Genomic DNA, 14,259 nt, shown 5'->3' with positions numbered 1-14,259 from the left:
CACTGCACCATCAGGATTCAAGCAAGCCGGGCCGAAGACGGCTGTAATGCCAGAAACCGGTCCCCGGAAGCTCGTTTCCTTTCCAGTAAAGAATTGGCTTGGTAGTTTGGTCTGTCCTGTTCCCATGATGCACTGGGCCAGGGTCAGACTAATTTGCATGTAGCCAGGTTCTGAGCTGGGATGGTGCAGTGAGCTAAAAAACGGTGATGGATCAAGCCCTGATCTTTTGACTGGGTAGGAGTGTTCTGCTTAATTCAGATACTCTGTCCATCACCACCCCCTTTATGAATCGTTTTGGCCACCACAAGTGTGGAAGGGTATACTCAGATGTGAGTCCCTTGCTCACTGCACCATCAGGATTCAAGCAAGCCGGGCCGAAGACGGCTGTAATGCCAGAAACCGGTCCCCGGAAGCTCGTTTCCTTTCCAGTAAAGAATTGGCTTGGTAGTTTGGTCTGTCCTGTTCCCATGATGCACTGGGCCAGGGTCAGACTAATTTGCATGTAGCCAGGTTCTGAGCTGGGATGGTGCAGTGAGCTAAAAAACGGTGATGGATCAAGCCCTGATCTTTTGACTGGGTAGGAGTGTTCTGCTTAATTCAGATACTCTGTCCATCACCACCCCCTTTATGAATCGTTTTGGCCACCACAAGTGTGGAAGGGTATACTCAGATGTGAGTCCCTTGCTCACTGCACCATCAGGATTCAAGCAAGCCGGGCCGAAGACGGCTGTAATGCCAGAAACCGGTCCCCGGAAGCTCGTTTCCTTTCCAGTAAAGAATTGGCTTGGTAGTTTGGTCTGTCCTGTTCCCATGATGCACTGGGCCAGGGTCAGACTAATTTGCATGTAGCCAGGTTCTGAGCTGGGATGGTGCAGTGAGCTAAAAAACGGTGATGGATCAAGCCCTGATCTTTTGACTGGGTAGGAGTGTTCTGCTTAATTCAGATACTCTGTCCATCACCACCCCCTTTATGAATCGTTTTGGCCACCACAAGTGTGGAAGGGTATACTCAGATGTGAGTCCCTTGCTCACTGCACCATCAGGATTCAAGCAAGCCGGGCCGAAGACGGCTGTAATGCCAGAAACCGGTCCCCGGAAGCTCGTTTCCTTTCCAGTAAAGAATTGGCTTGGTAGTTTGGTCTGTCCTGTTCCCATGATGCACTGGGCCAGGGTCAGACTAATTTGCATGTAGCCAGGTTCTGAGCTGGGATGGTGCAGTGAGCTAAAAAACGGTGATGGATCAAGCCCTGATCTTTTGACTGGGTAGGAGTGTTCTGCTTAATTCAGATACTCTGTCCATCACCACCCCCTTTATGAATCGTTTTGGCCACCACAAGTGTGGAAGGGTATACTCAGATGTGAGTCCCTTGCTCACTGCACCATCAGGATTCAAGCAAGCCGGGCCGAAGACGGCTGTAATGCCAGAAACCGGTCCCCGGAAGCTCGTTTCCTTTCCAGTAAAGAATTGGCTTGGTAGTTTGGTCTGTCCTGTTCCCATGATGCACTGGGCCAGGGTCAGACTAATTTGCATGTAGCCAGGTTCTGAGCTGGGATGGTGCAGTGAGCTAAAAAAAACGGTGATGGATCAAGCCCTGATCTTTTGACTGGGTAGGAGTGTTCTGCTTAATTCAGATACTCTGTCCATCACCACCCCCTTTATGAATCGTTTTGGCCACCACAAGTGTGGAAGGGTATACTCAGATGTGAGTCCCTTGCTCACTGCACCATCAGGATTCAAGCAAGCCGGGCCGAAGACGGCTGTAATGCCAGAAACCGGTCCCCGGAAGCTCGTTTCCTTTCCAGTAAAGAATTGGCTTGGTAGTTTGGTCTGTCCTGTTCCCATGATGCACTGGGCCAGGGTCAGACTAATTTGCATGTAGCCAGGTTCTGAGCTGGGATGGTGCAGTGAGCTAAAAAACGGTGATGGATCAAGCCCTGATCTTTTGACTGGGTAGGAGTGTTCTGCTTAATTCAGATACTCTGTCCATCACCACCCCCTTTATGAATCGTTTTGGCCACCACAAGTGTGGAAGGGTATACTCAGATGTGAGTCCCTTGCTCACTGCACCATCAGGATTCAAGCAAGCCGGGCCGAAGACGGCTGTAATGCCAGAAACCGGTCCCCGGAAGCTCGTTTCCTTTCCAGTAAAGAATTGGCTTGGTAGTTTGGTCTGTCCTGTTCCCATGATGCACTGGGCCAGGGTCAGACTAATTTGCATGTAGCCAGGTTCTGAGCTGGGATGGTGCAGTGACCTAAAAAACGGTGATGGATCAAGCCCTGATCTTTTGACTGGGTAGGAGTGTTCTGCTTAATTCAGATACTCTGTCCATCACCACCCCCTTTATGAATCGTTTTGGCCACCACAAGTGTGGAAGGGTATACTCAGATGTGAGTCCCTTGCTCACTGCACCATCAGGATTCAAGCAAGCCGGGCCGAAGACGGCTGTAATGCCAGAAACCGGTCCCCGGAAGCTCGTTTCCTTTCCAGTAAAGAATTGGCTTGGTAGTTTGGTCTGTCCTGTTCCCATGATGCACTGGGCCAGGGTCAGACTAATTTGCATGTAGCCAGGTTCTGAGCTGGGATGGTGCAGTGAGCTAAAAAACGGTGATGGATCAAGCCCTGATCTTTTGACTGGGTAGGAGTGTTCTGCTTAATTCAGATACTCTGTCCATCACCACCCCCTTTATGAATCGTTTTGGCCACCACAAGTGTGGAAGGGTATACTCAGATGTGAGTCCCTTGCTCACTGCACCATCAGGATTCAAGCAAGCCGGGCCGAAGACGGCTGTAATGCCAGAAACCGGTCCCCGGAAGCTCGTTTCCTTTCCAGTAAAGAATTGGCTTGGTAGTTTGGTCTGTCCTGTTCCCATGATGCACTGGGCCAGGGTCAGACTAATTTGCATGTAGCCAGGTTCTGAGCTGGGATGGTGCAGTGAGCTAAAAAACGGTGATGGATCAAGCCCTGATCTTTTGACTGGGTAGGAGTGTTCTGCTTAATTCAGATACTCTGTCCATCACCACCCCCTTTATGAATCGTTTTGGCCACCACAAGTGTGGAAGGGTATACTCAGATGTGAGTCCCTTGCTCACTGCACCATCAGGATTCAAGCAAGCCGGGCCGAAGACGGCTGTAATGCCAGAAACCGGTCCCCGGAAGCTCGTTTCCTTTCCAGTAAAGAATTGGCTTGGTAGTTTGGTCTGTCCTGTTCCCATGATGCACTGGGCCAGGGTCAGACTAATTTGCATGTAGCCAGGTTCTGAGCTGGGATGGTGCAGTGAGCTAAAAAACGGTGATGGATCAAGCCCTGATCTTTTGACTGGGTAGGAGTGTTCTGCTTAATTCAGATACTCTGTCCATCACCACCCCCTTTATGAATCGTTTTGGCCACCACAAGTGTGGAAGGGTATACTCAGATGTGAGTCCCTTGCTCACTGCACCATCAGGATTCAAGCAAGCCGGGCCGAAGACGGCTGTAATGCCAGAAACCGGTCCCCGGAAGCTCGTTTCCTTTCCAGTAAAGAATTGGCTTGGTAGTTTGGTCTGTCCTGTTCCCATGATGCACTGGGCCAGGGTCAGACTAATTTGCATGTAGCCAGGTTCTGAGCTGGGATGGTGCAGTGAGCTAAAAAACGGTGATGGATCAAGCCCTGATCTTTTGACTGGGTAGGAGTGTTCTGCTTAATTCAGATACTCTGTCCATCACCACCCCCTTTATGAATCGTTTTGGCCACCACAAGTGTGGAAGGGTATACTCAGATGTGAGTCCCTTGCTCACTGCACCATCAGGATTCAAGCAAGCCGGGCCGAAGACGGCTGTAATGCCAGAAACCGGTCCCCGGAAGCTCGTTTCCTTTCCAGTAAAGAATTGGCTTGGTAGTTTGGTCTGTCCTGTTCCCATGATGCACTGGGCCAGGGTCAGACTAATTTGCATGTAGCCAGGTTCTGAGCTGGGATGGTGCAGTGAGCTAAAAAACGGTGATGGATCAAGCCCTGATCTTTTGACTGGGTAGGAGTGTTCTGCTTAATTCAGATACTCTGTCCATCACCACCCCCTTTATGAATCGACATCCCATGGTTAAGGCATATCAAGATTTGGTTAAGTAATATAGGGCTGAAACACTTTTGGGAGAACCCCGAACACTTACCCGCAAACCCCAAATTAATATTAAAAAGGGCCTTTTGGAGCTTCATACAAAATAGGACTATAAGTAATAGTACTAGTGGGACCCTGGTTTCAAGGTTCCTAAACTTTAAGGATGAACCTTTGTATGAGACTTTTATGGATGAAATAGAGGCCCCACTAGCAAAAACTTTATTTTTAAAATTTAGATATGGAAACTTACAAATAAAAACTACCTTGGCTCGTTGGGCTAGGAATTGTGCTGCAGGAACTCCAATAATGGATGTAAATTGCTCTATGTGTACTTGCAATCAGATTGAAAACGAGCAACATATCCTCCTTTTTTGTCCTTGTTATACACAGGCCAGAAAGAGATGGATCAAACCCATTTGCCTTCTTTTAGGCCTGAGCTCCAGTGCACAGGCTGTGAGAGTCCTAACAACTAACACATCTCAACAAATAACATTTAGTGTTAGTAGATTCCTACTTTCCATATTCTATATAAGGAAAAAACTGGGGCATCGTTTGTAATGTAATATAATTAATCTGCTTGGAATTGTTAGGATGCTCCTTATTTTTACCTATGAATGTAATGTTTCCGTTCCAACTAGCTCCCAAATTGTCGTAGTTTGTTTTCTTTTTAAACTAATGTTTTATTTATTGTAATGTTTTACTATAATGAAATGTAATGTAATATATGCATTGCTCTTTTATGGCATTCGTGCCGAAATAAAGATTTAATGAATGAATAATGAACGAACTTATGGGAATGCCAAGTCAGGGGGACAAGGGGACATCAGAGGTATCCACCAGGGGAGGAGTACAAATGTTCCCACGATAGGCGTTCCACTGACACCAGATCTTCGTCCATGCCCTTGGTCTGCCCCTAGCTGTGTATACCGTCTTTTCCCTGAACATAGACCAGTCCATATTTTCTTCCCACACAGACACGGTAGGGGGTCTGTGCGAGCCCCAAAGCTGAGCTATATCTCGTTTTGCAACCATGTACCCCAGGGTCGCCCATCTCGTCTGGGCACCTGTGTAATCGTTGGGTTCCCACACGTTCAGCAAACACCTCCGGGCCTCAGGCAACAGGGCAATCCCAGTAACATCAGCCATCACCGCAAGCACTTTAGTCCAATAATCAGCCACCTCCGAACACTCCCAAAGGATATGGAGAAACGTAGCACTCATCCCGCACCCACGCTTGCACAGCCCATCCGGGGAGAAACCCATCGCAACCAAACGAGGACCGGTAACGTACACCCGGTGTAATATCTTAAGCTGGACGAGACGGAGACGGGCGGGAATGGCGACCTCTTTCGGGGAAGACAGAGCCGATTGCCAATCTTCGTCGTCCAATTCCAGCCCGTCTCCAGTCCAGACTTCTCTAAGCCGGCCGAGCTGATCCGCTCGATTGTTGATCAACTTCTTGTAGATCAAAGAGATAGTGCTATCAGGGAGATGACCGTCAAGTATACGATCTTCAAGGGGGGAGGATTCAGGGATGGCGGCACCGGAAACTAGAACCGAAGTCAGAGCATGACGGACCTGAAAGTATCTAAAAAACTCTCTGTCACTCAATTCATATTCATTCCGAAGGGCCTCGAAGGATTTCACTGCTCCGTTCACCCAAAGGTCACCCACTCTACAGATACCAATCATGTCCCAGCGGTCAAACCCCTTCGTAGTCCAGAGACATCCCAAACGTTCAGATGCATAAAGTGGAGTCGCCAGCGTGACTCGATCAACCCAGCCCATGCTCACATTCGCAGCTCGCCACGCACTAACCGCAATCCTAGTCGGTCCCGTAAGGTGAAGCCCAGCCGCCCTGGAATAGAGCACTCTATTGAAGTCTCCACCCGGCAATTGAAATTTGTCCATCTCAAAAGCCGGATTCGGGCCGGGTGAGTATACCGAATGGTTGATGGCGGACAACTGGGAGGCCCAATAATATCTTCTGATGTCAGGAAGTGCCATACCCCCATCATACCAAGGGATGGTGAGCTTCGCAAGGGCAATGCGTGGACGCCCATCCCAAATCAGCTGTCGCTGTAAACCCTCCACCTCCCGGAAATAACTAGTAGGGATGTCATCAAAAGAATTCTGGAGTGCATAAAGAAATCGCGGTAGGGACATCATCTTGAAGAGGGCGGCCCTGCCCAGCGGCGACAAAGGTAATTTACGCCACCGGGCCACGTCCAGCCTCAATCTACGAAGTGGGGGAAGGAGATTGCGTTCGAAGCGGAGCGACGAGTCCAGTGTAATAAAAATCCCCAAATATTTAAAGCCCGATTGAGTAACCTGGATGGGAAATCTACGTGGTAGCGGAGGCAAGCCGCCAGAAATAACATACACACAGGATTTAGCCCAGTTTATAATCAAGCCAGAGTTCTTGCCGAACGAGGTAAGGACGTCAAAGAGGACATTCAGAGATTTAAGCGGGGAGGTGAGATAGAGAAGAATGTCATCGGCGTAAAGCGAAACACGGTCCTCAAAGTCGGGGGACCACCGTATACCTTTGATAGACGCCTCCCATCGGAGCCACGCAGCTAGCGGCTCCAATGCGAGAGCGAAAAGCAGCGGAGACAAGGGACATCCCTGCCTGGTCCCCCTACCAAGGGAGAAGGGTACCGAAACTCGACCGTTAACAACGACCTGCGCCAGGGGATTGGTATACAACAGTTTCACCCATCCGATAAACTCAGGGCCGAAACCAAACTTCACGAGGGCAGCCCAAAGGTAGGGCCACTCTATCGTGTCGAAGGCCATCGAGGCGTCCAATGAAGCCAAAATGGCCGGTTCCGTCAGTGACCCCGCTCTCGCGAGGACTCCATGAAGGCGCCGCAAGTTAAGGGCTGTGTTCCGGTGCGGGATGAATCCGGATTGGTCCGGATGTATCAAGTCACCGATGACCACCAGCAGACGAGTGGCGAGAACCTTGGCAAGCACCTTAGGCTCAGCGTTTAACAGGGAGATGGGCCTATATGACGCACAAAGGTCTCGGGGTTTACCTTCTTTAGGAATAACCACTATCGTGGCCAGGCGCTGGTCATAGGGGAGTGTGCCTAGATCACGAGATTCCCGAAACATCGCTCAAAGATAGGGCGCAATCTTATCAGGCCGCAGCTTGTATAACTCAATCGGCAGGCCGTTCGGGCCCATGGCCTTGCCCGAACTGAGAGATCGAATAGCCGCCGCTATTTCGTCCGTAGAGAACGGGGCATCCATAGACAACCGCTCCACCTCGGAAAGGCAGGGCAGATCTATGTCACGCAACAAGAAGTGGGAGTCATCTTCGTCCCTAGCCGACACCGGGGAATAAACAGTACGGAAATAATCCGCAAACATTCCACTATCTCAACCGGGTCAGTCACTCGCACACCATCCAAAGTATGAATCACAGGTACAACACGATTCGCTCTTTCCTTCTTGTCCAACCAGGCAAGCAATTTACCCGCCTTATCCCCAACATCGTAAAGTCGGCCCTGTTGTTCCCTGTACATATTCTTGGCAGCGTCCGTGACCAGGGCTTGTAGTCAAATTGCTTCAGACCAAGGGCATGGAGTTTGTCACGAGTAACACCCAACTCCAGGTCAGCCTCCAACCCAAGTATTTCCGTCTCCAGAGCCACCACCTCCCGACTCCTTGCCTTCTTAGTCGCAGCGATAAGAGATAGGGCCTGCCCATGAATCACCGTCTTAAAGGCCTCCCATAGGGACACTGCAGAGGAGACGGACCCTTCGTTGTCCAGAAAGTAGTGGTCTAAGGACTTGATTAGTTGATCACGTGTCCCAGGAGAGCTCAAGTACCAAGGATTGATAGGTGCCACCCGCCCCACTGCTTCTATACCCATTTCAAAACAGAGCCAGAGCGGGGAGTGGTCAGAGATGCCCCGGGCCAGGTGTCTGATCTCCCGGACCGAGGAAGCCTGCGCAGCTGGCATGAGGAAGTAGTCAAGGCGGGACAAGCTCCCATGAGCCCCGGAGTGGAAAGTATATTGGAGCTGGGTGGGATGCATAAGTCTCCAGCAGTCCACCAAACCAAAGGTATCCAGGAAACCACCCAGCCACGCTTGGGCCGAAGGAGTATCCCTGGGGGGGGGGTGACGATCAATCAAACCCGAGAGAACAGAGTTGAAATCACCAGCCATGAAAAGAGCACCATCAGGAAGCCCCAACAGCACTCGGCCAACATCTGAATAGGTGGCGGTCTGCAGGCCAGGGGGTACATAAACGGTAAACAGGGAAAGGGTCCTGCCCTCGTACCGTCCCACGAGGGCGGCATAGCGCCCCCTATCATCCAGGAGTAACTCATTAATCTCAAGGGGAAGGGAAGACCGGACAAGAATGCCCACCCCTCTGGAACCCGTAGTAAACCCCGAGTGTGCAACAAGACGATAGCCCCACCTATTCATCGCATGACAAGTATTACCCACTAGGTGTGTCTCTTGCAAGAACACAATATCAGGAGACAGTCGTCGCAGATATCGTAACACCACCCCCCATTTTATACGATCCCCCAAACCATTGACATTCCACGAAACGAACCTCAACCCATTACCCCCCATCCCAATATGTGATGCAGGAGCCACCCCACAAAGAGCCAGGTACTGAAAACAAAATTGCAAACATTACATCGCCTTGAAAAGAACAGAACACAACCACAAACACCCCACCAACCCACCCCCCAACACCCAACACAACACCCCCCACCCTGCACCCCTGCAGTAGACTCAAAAGCCACCCCAACATGCAGTGTGCCTGTCGCCCAAACAACCCCATTCTACAGAAAGACCCCGGAGGAGGAAAGGGCCCTTGTCCCACCCGCCACCCCAAGGGGAGGAAGAGGAGGGGAATACACAGAAAACATAAACCACACAACTACGGAACCCCAATAGAAAGTGTCTCGTTACGGAGGCAGGGGCCAAGATATTGCTTTCAGCTCTCCACGCCACCCTCGGCTCCACCCGGGTGTTCGGTGGAGTCAGTCAAATTAGTCCGGTCCGGTAAGGAATCCAGCCAATCACTTACGATCTCAGGTCGATCAAAGAAAAATGTTCGCTCATTGTACTCAACTCGCAGCCGGGTGGGAAAAAGCATGGCGTATTTCAGTCCCAAGTCTCGGAGACGCTTCTTGACCCCACGGAAGCCCATTCGCTGTCTCTGGACAAGCTGAGAAAAGTCTGGGTAGAAATTAACAGTGGCATTCTCAAAGGCCACCGGGCCCTTCACTCTCGAGGCCTGCAGGATAGCGTCTCGGTCTCTGTAGTGAAAAATCTTGGCAACAATGGGCCTCGGCGGGGCGCCCGGCTTGCCCTTCCCACCCGGAACACGATGGGCACGTTCCACCGCAAAGAATTTGCTCAACCCAGACGGAGCAAGGTAGTTCTGAACCAGGTCTTCAACAAGGAGATCAACGGAGTGAGCCTCAGGATTTTCCGGAACGCCAATTACACGCACGTTACAGCGACGTGCCCTGTTCTCAAAATCCTCCAGACGATGGGACATAAAATCGTTCGCCGTTCTGAGATTGCCAATCTCCGTCTGAAGCTCCGAGACATCGGTCGTGAGACTAGTTGTCTTGAGGTCCAATGACTTCACCTTCTCATTGGTCTTAGACAGATCGGCTCGAATCAGATTCACATCAATAGCCACAGTATCGATTTTGTGAGCCAAGGCTTCGTACTGCTGGCCGATAGTCTCCTTCATGTTAGAGATGGCGCCCATGACGTCCTGTAGGGATAGCTCCGCCGAAGTAGCCATCGGGTCCCCCATTGCACTCGGGGTAGGCATGACGGCACCCGGAGACAATTTAGACTGGGTATACCGGTCCATGACGTTAGACTGGACCGGGCCCCCACGAAGGGGAGTCTTGGCCTTCCGTCTATCTTGGTCCCCTCTGCCAGACATGGTGGAGAATGAGCCCCCGAGGGACCCTCGCGACCTGGTGAAAATGGCCGCTGAAAAACAGGGTGCCACCGTCCAAAAATCACCAGCGGGGGCAAGTCAAGGTGAGAGACGGCCCGGACAAATCCAAATCAAGCGAAAGGCTCCCTTACACTTCTTCGCTGTTGGATCAGCCACCGGCCAGACACATCGGTAAAGAGACGTAGTCAGAGTGAGAATGGAAACCGAAAGTTAAGGGGGGGACGCAGAGGTCGAATCCCACTGCCGCTGTTGTTCAACTCAGACACGGCATCAGAGCCTCGCCAAGTCCCGGGTGTGTCCCAAGGCGGGCCTCGGGAAGTTCGAGTCAACGTATCTTTGGTGCCCCTGGTCCAATTCAAAATCCGAAACCAGTATTGAGTGCAGCCCAGGTTCCTCTTCAATAATCCCTTTGAGAATCCAGGATATTTTCAGGATATTATGCCGGGAGTGGCGGGGGTCCGGAGAGCGCTGTGCTCACGCGGCCATCACGGATGCCCGCTAAGCTCCTCCTAAGTTGTCAGATATTGACTCCAGATTGATAAAATTTGAGCAACAACTTTCCCTCCCAAAACCCATTTCCTCTAAAGGAGCTTCTTGTGGTCCTATTGATCGCAGCATAGCTATAGCACCTGCACCAAATCTACCTACTACTGCTGTTGGTTTTGGCACTAATTCAGTTGTGCAAGCTTCTCTTGCAAACCCCAGTAGTACACTTTCTAGCCAACCAAAGGTTGTCCCCACGAGGGAACTATCTGGGGGAAAAAATAAAGGGACGACCTGAGGTGGCTTGGCCAGCCACAAGGACTATCTTAACCTACCCCCTGATGCCCCCATTACAATCTGGCAATGGGGATCACTGGGCATCGCTCAGGAACAAGGCCCTCCATTTTTTAAATAACAAAACAGGGTTGGGTAGACATCTATTCCAGGAATTTAAAATGATTCGCAGAATTCAATGGATAGGGAAATCACTAAAAACTTGTAGTGGTGACTGTGTGGTGTTGAATTTTGGGTCCCCCCTAATAGTGAAAACCATCTTAGATAGGGCAGGGACAGGGCAACTGAGTGGGGAAAACATTAGTATCCTACCATTAGGGGTTTTCTATCGAAACCCTCAAACACTGTCTTTTGGGATGGGTAATTCCAGAGTTACACCTCATGCTCAGGGAATCTATGATTACAATGTACCTACCTATAACAGCTACGATCTGCTTTCCAATCTGGAAGACATAGACTGACTGGGCTATCTGCCCTGTCGCGAAAAGATTCAATCCCCAGTGGTGGACTTGAGTGCAGGCGATTTAGTTCTGGCCCCTACCCAAAGTGACCATCCACTTTCCAATGTCACTAATGGGCTAACATATTATAAAATTCCAGGCTTGTATGAAACTAGAAGGGAACTAAACTATGGTTTGGTAAGCACAGAGAATTCCACTATAAAAGCCGTTGACTCCCCTGCGACAAGGCGTAGTCCATGTCCTTATTTAAGTACTGGAGTCTGTACGGACAATAGTGCTGGCTTAAAACTTGCTTCCAGGAATATAGCAGGGCTTGCAAGTAAAACAGCCTCAAGTGATTGGTCTTTGTTCATTGAGGAACATGACATTCTGTTCTTCCAAGAGACCTGGGCGGTGAATCAGGTATACCGCCCAGGTAAAATTCATTTTTCCAAAAACGCGGAGCAGGGAGAACGGGGAAGGCCCAAAGGGGACCTGATGATCTGGGTTAGGCAGTGCCTTCAATATAAACTAGAGGAGATTCACATTGATTGAAGGGATATTCTTATCATTAGGTTACACCGGGGAAATTTTCCTGATCTCCTATTTATCAATGTTTACTCCAGGGGCATGCAAGGTGGGAAGGCTTCAAAAACTATAGCACTTATCAATGTTTTTCTAACAAACCGAGGAGGCCAAAACAACATAATAATAGCTGGAGATTTTAATTGTACTTTTGAACTCCTGGATTTTCAGGATATGTATTTTAGTGTAGAGGAGGATGAAAAATGGTTGATTCCTTCTCTAGATCCTACTCCAATTAAAAGGTGGACTAGCGCAGCACTCCAACTAAAAGTATTTTGCTTGGAACATGGGGTTAGGGCAGCTAACAGGCGTACTATATCAGATAAAACTGGAATGCCAACATATATTAGTGGGCTACATACCAGTCAAATTGATTATTTCATCATTAATAAGGAGTTTTGGACCAATTTGTTAGACATGAAGGTTCACTTTCACCCCGAAAGCGACCAAAACCCTTTGCTTCTCTCCTTGCGATACTGATATTCAAACCATGGAGAAGGTTTGATATCATGCGTAGCTTCTGTAGAAGCTCGTTTGACAAAAGACACACGACGCCTTAAATGGGCTAACGTGGTTAATAAAGTAGACTACGTGAATCAAATGAGTCTACTGGTAGCCAACGCCACATTTATTCTCCAGGCTGATGCTACGCACGATGTATCCACCCTTAGAGCAGATCAGGTTCACGAGCATCCCATGTCAGAAGGCCGCTGTCTGGTATAACTCTTCGTGCCGCATTGCTTATAGATCTTTAGTGGCTGCCATCAGGACTAAAGATGGTGATTTAATAAGAGAGAAAAGGTCGCCCTATAAGGCAGCACAATCCCAGGCCAAAAGGGACTGGGATGAAGATCATTGGGCCGATCTGTATACAGCTTGTTCTGGCAGATACATGACCGCAATCTGGCATCTGGTAAAGTGGGGGAGTGGGGCCTGTACCAAAATCGTCCGAAAACCGGCCCCAGCAAAGAGCTCGGCGGCACCTCCCCCCGAGTGGGGCGGGGGGGGGGGCGGCCGAGCACTTTGCCAGGGCCGGTTGTGGTTCCCAGTCAGGCCCTGACTTGGACTCTGGTTAGCAAGGATACAATGCAATTTCAATTCGAAATCACATCATACACAAGGCAAAAAGTGAGGGCTATCCATGTTAAAAGAGGCTCTTTCCTTCAGTGTCTGACAACACACACTAGTTTATCAGTCATTTCTTTCTGTCTGTTCCTGAACATCTAATATTGTGTAGTGCATGGCCCTCTTGTAGGCTTCTCTAATGAGCCTTCTAGGGTATCCTCTGTTGAGGAGTTTTTTGATATATAAGTTGGTGTGGCCTTGACGTGTACTCGATTCTATTTCAGAGCGGATTTTGGAGATGGGTTTCCTTGCTCTAGTGCTGATTTTTTCTCTGTCCCACTCCCTAAACTAGCAGTTTTGAGGAACCCCTTTGTCTCATATATAACAATCCCGATGTAATACAGTGACCGAAGGTGGGTTTTCTTGTTCTAGTGCTATATTAGGTTTTCAACTTATGGGGGTGTGACCAAGATTATGCAGAATTGATGCACTAACTCCCCCTGCATGATGGTCTGGGTCTGCTGATGGCTTTCAGCCACTGAGGGAATCTCCTAGCTCCCCCTTCAATATCTCCTCTCAAGCTACTCCGCAATACAGTGGGCAGCCTCTGAAGGGCATGGCCCAGCCTAAGGCCCCCAAGCCTCCGCCACATGAATCCATTATGGCCATGCTGGAGGCATCTCCTGCACCGGTGAATCCAATTCTCCAGTTTGAAACTACCATGGAAAAACACACAGGATGTTTGACAAGATCCTGCAAGCCATTCACGATTCCAAAACTGCTATGGAGGCGAAACTAAGAGCGATACAAGTGAAGACTGGTCTGCTCTGGGCGGATCATGACAAGCTACTGAAAAGAATAGACAAGGCAAAATCCTCCTTGACCACACTGCGGCCCTCCATGTGAGGTATAGAGCCTCACGGTGCAGGCAGAGGATGTAGAGGGGCGCTCCAGGCACAACAATATACACTTCCTGGGTTTCCACAAAAAATCAGAAGTCTGCAACATGGAGCTCTTCTTAGAGGTCTGGCTTCCGTCCATGATCTTGTATGCCCCAATCCCGAATTCTTCTCAGTTGAAGGGGCACATAGGATCCCCGGCCAGCCCGCCTCCGGGAGCCCTATCAAACCCGGTGATAGCGTGCTTGTTAAACTATAGAGATGGAGATCTACTGCTGCAAATATTTTGAGCTAAGGGCCTTGGGAACTCCATAATGGCATACCCGTACTGCACAGAAGAAGCTCAGAGAGGGCGCAACATATTTGGGACTGTCAAGGTGCAGACCCACATGACGGGTTTGTCTTATGCACTCCTCTTCCAGGCGAGGCGAGTGGTGGAT

The sequence above is a fragment of the Lissotriton helveticus genome, chromosome 11 (genome assembly GCF_964261635.1).
Source record: "Lissotriton helveticus chromosome 11, aLisHel1.1, whole genome shotgun sequence".
NCBI lineage: Eukaryota > Metazoa > Chordata > Amphibia > Caudata > Salamandridae > Lissotriton > Lissotriton helveticus.
This window is presented reverse-complemented; position numbering follows the sequence as displayed.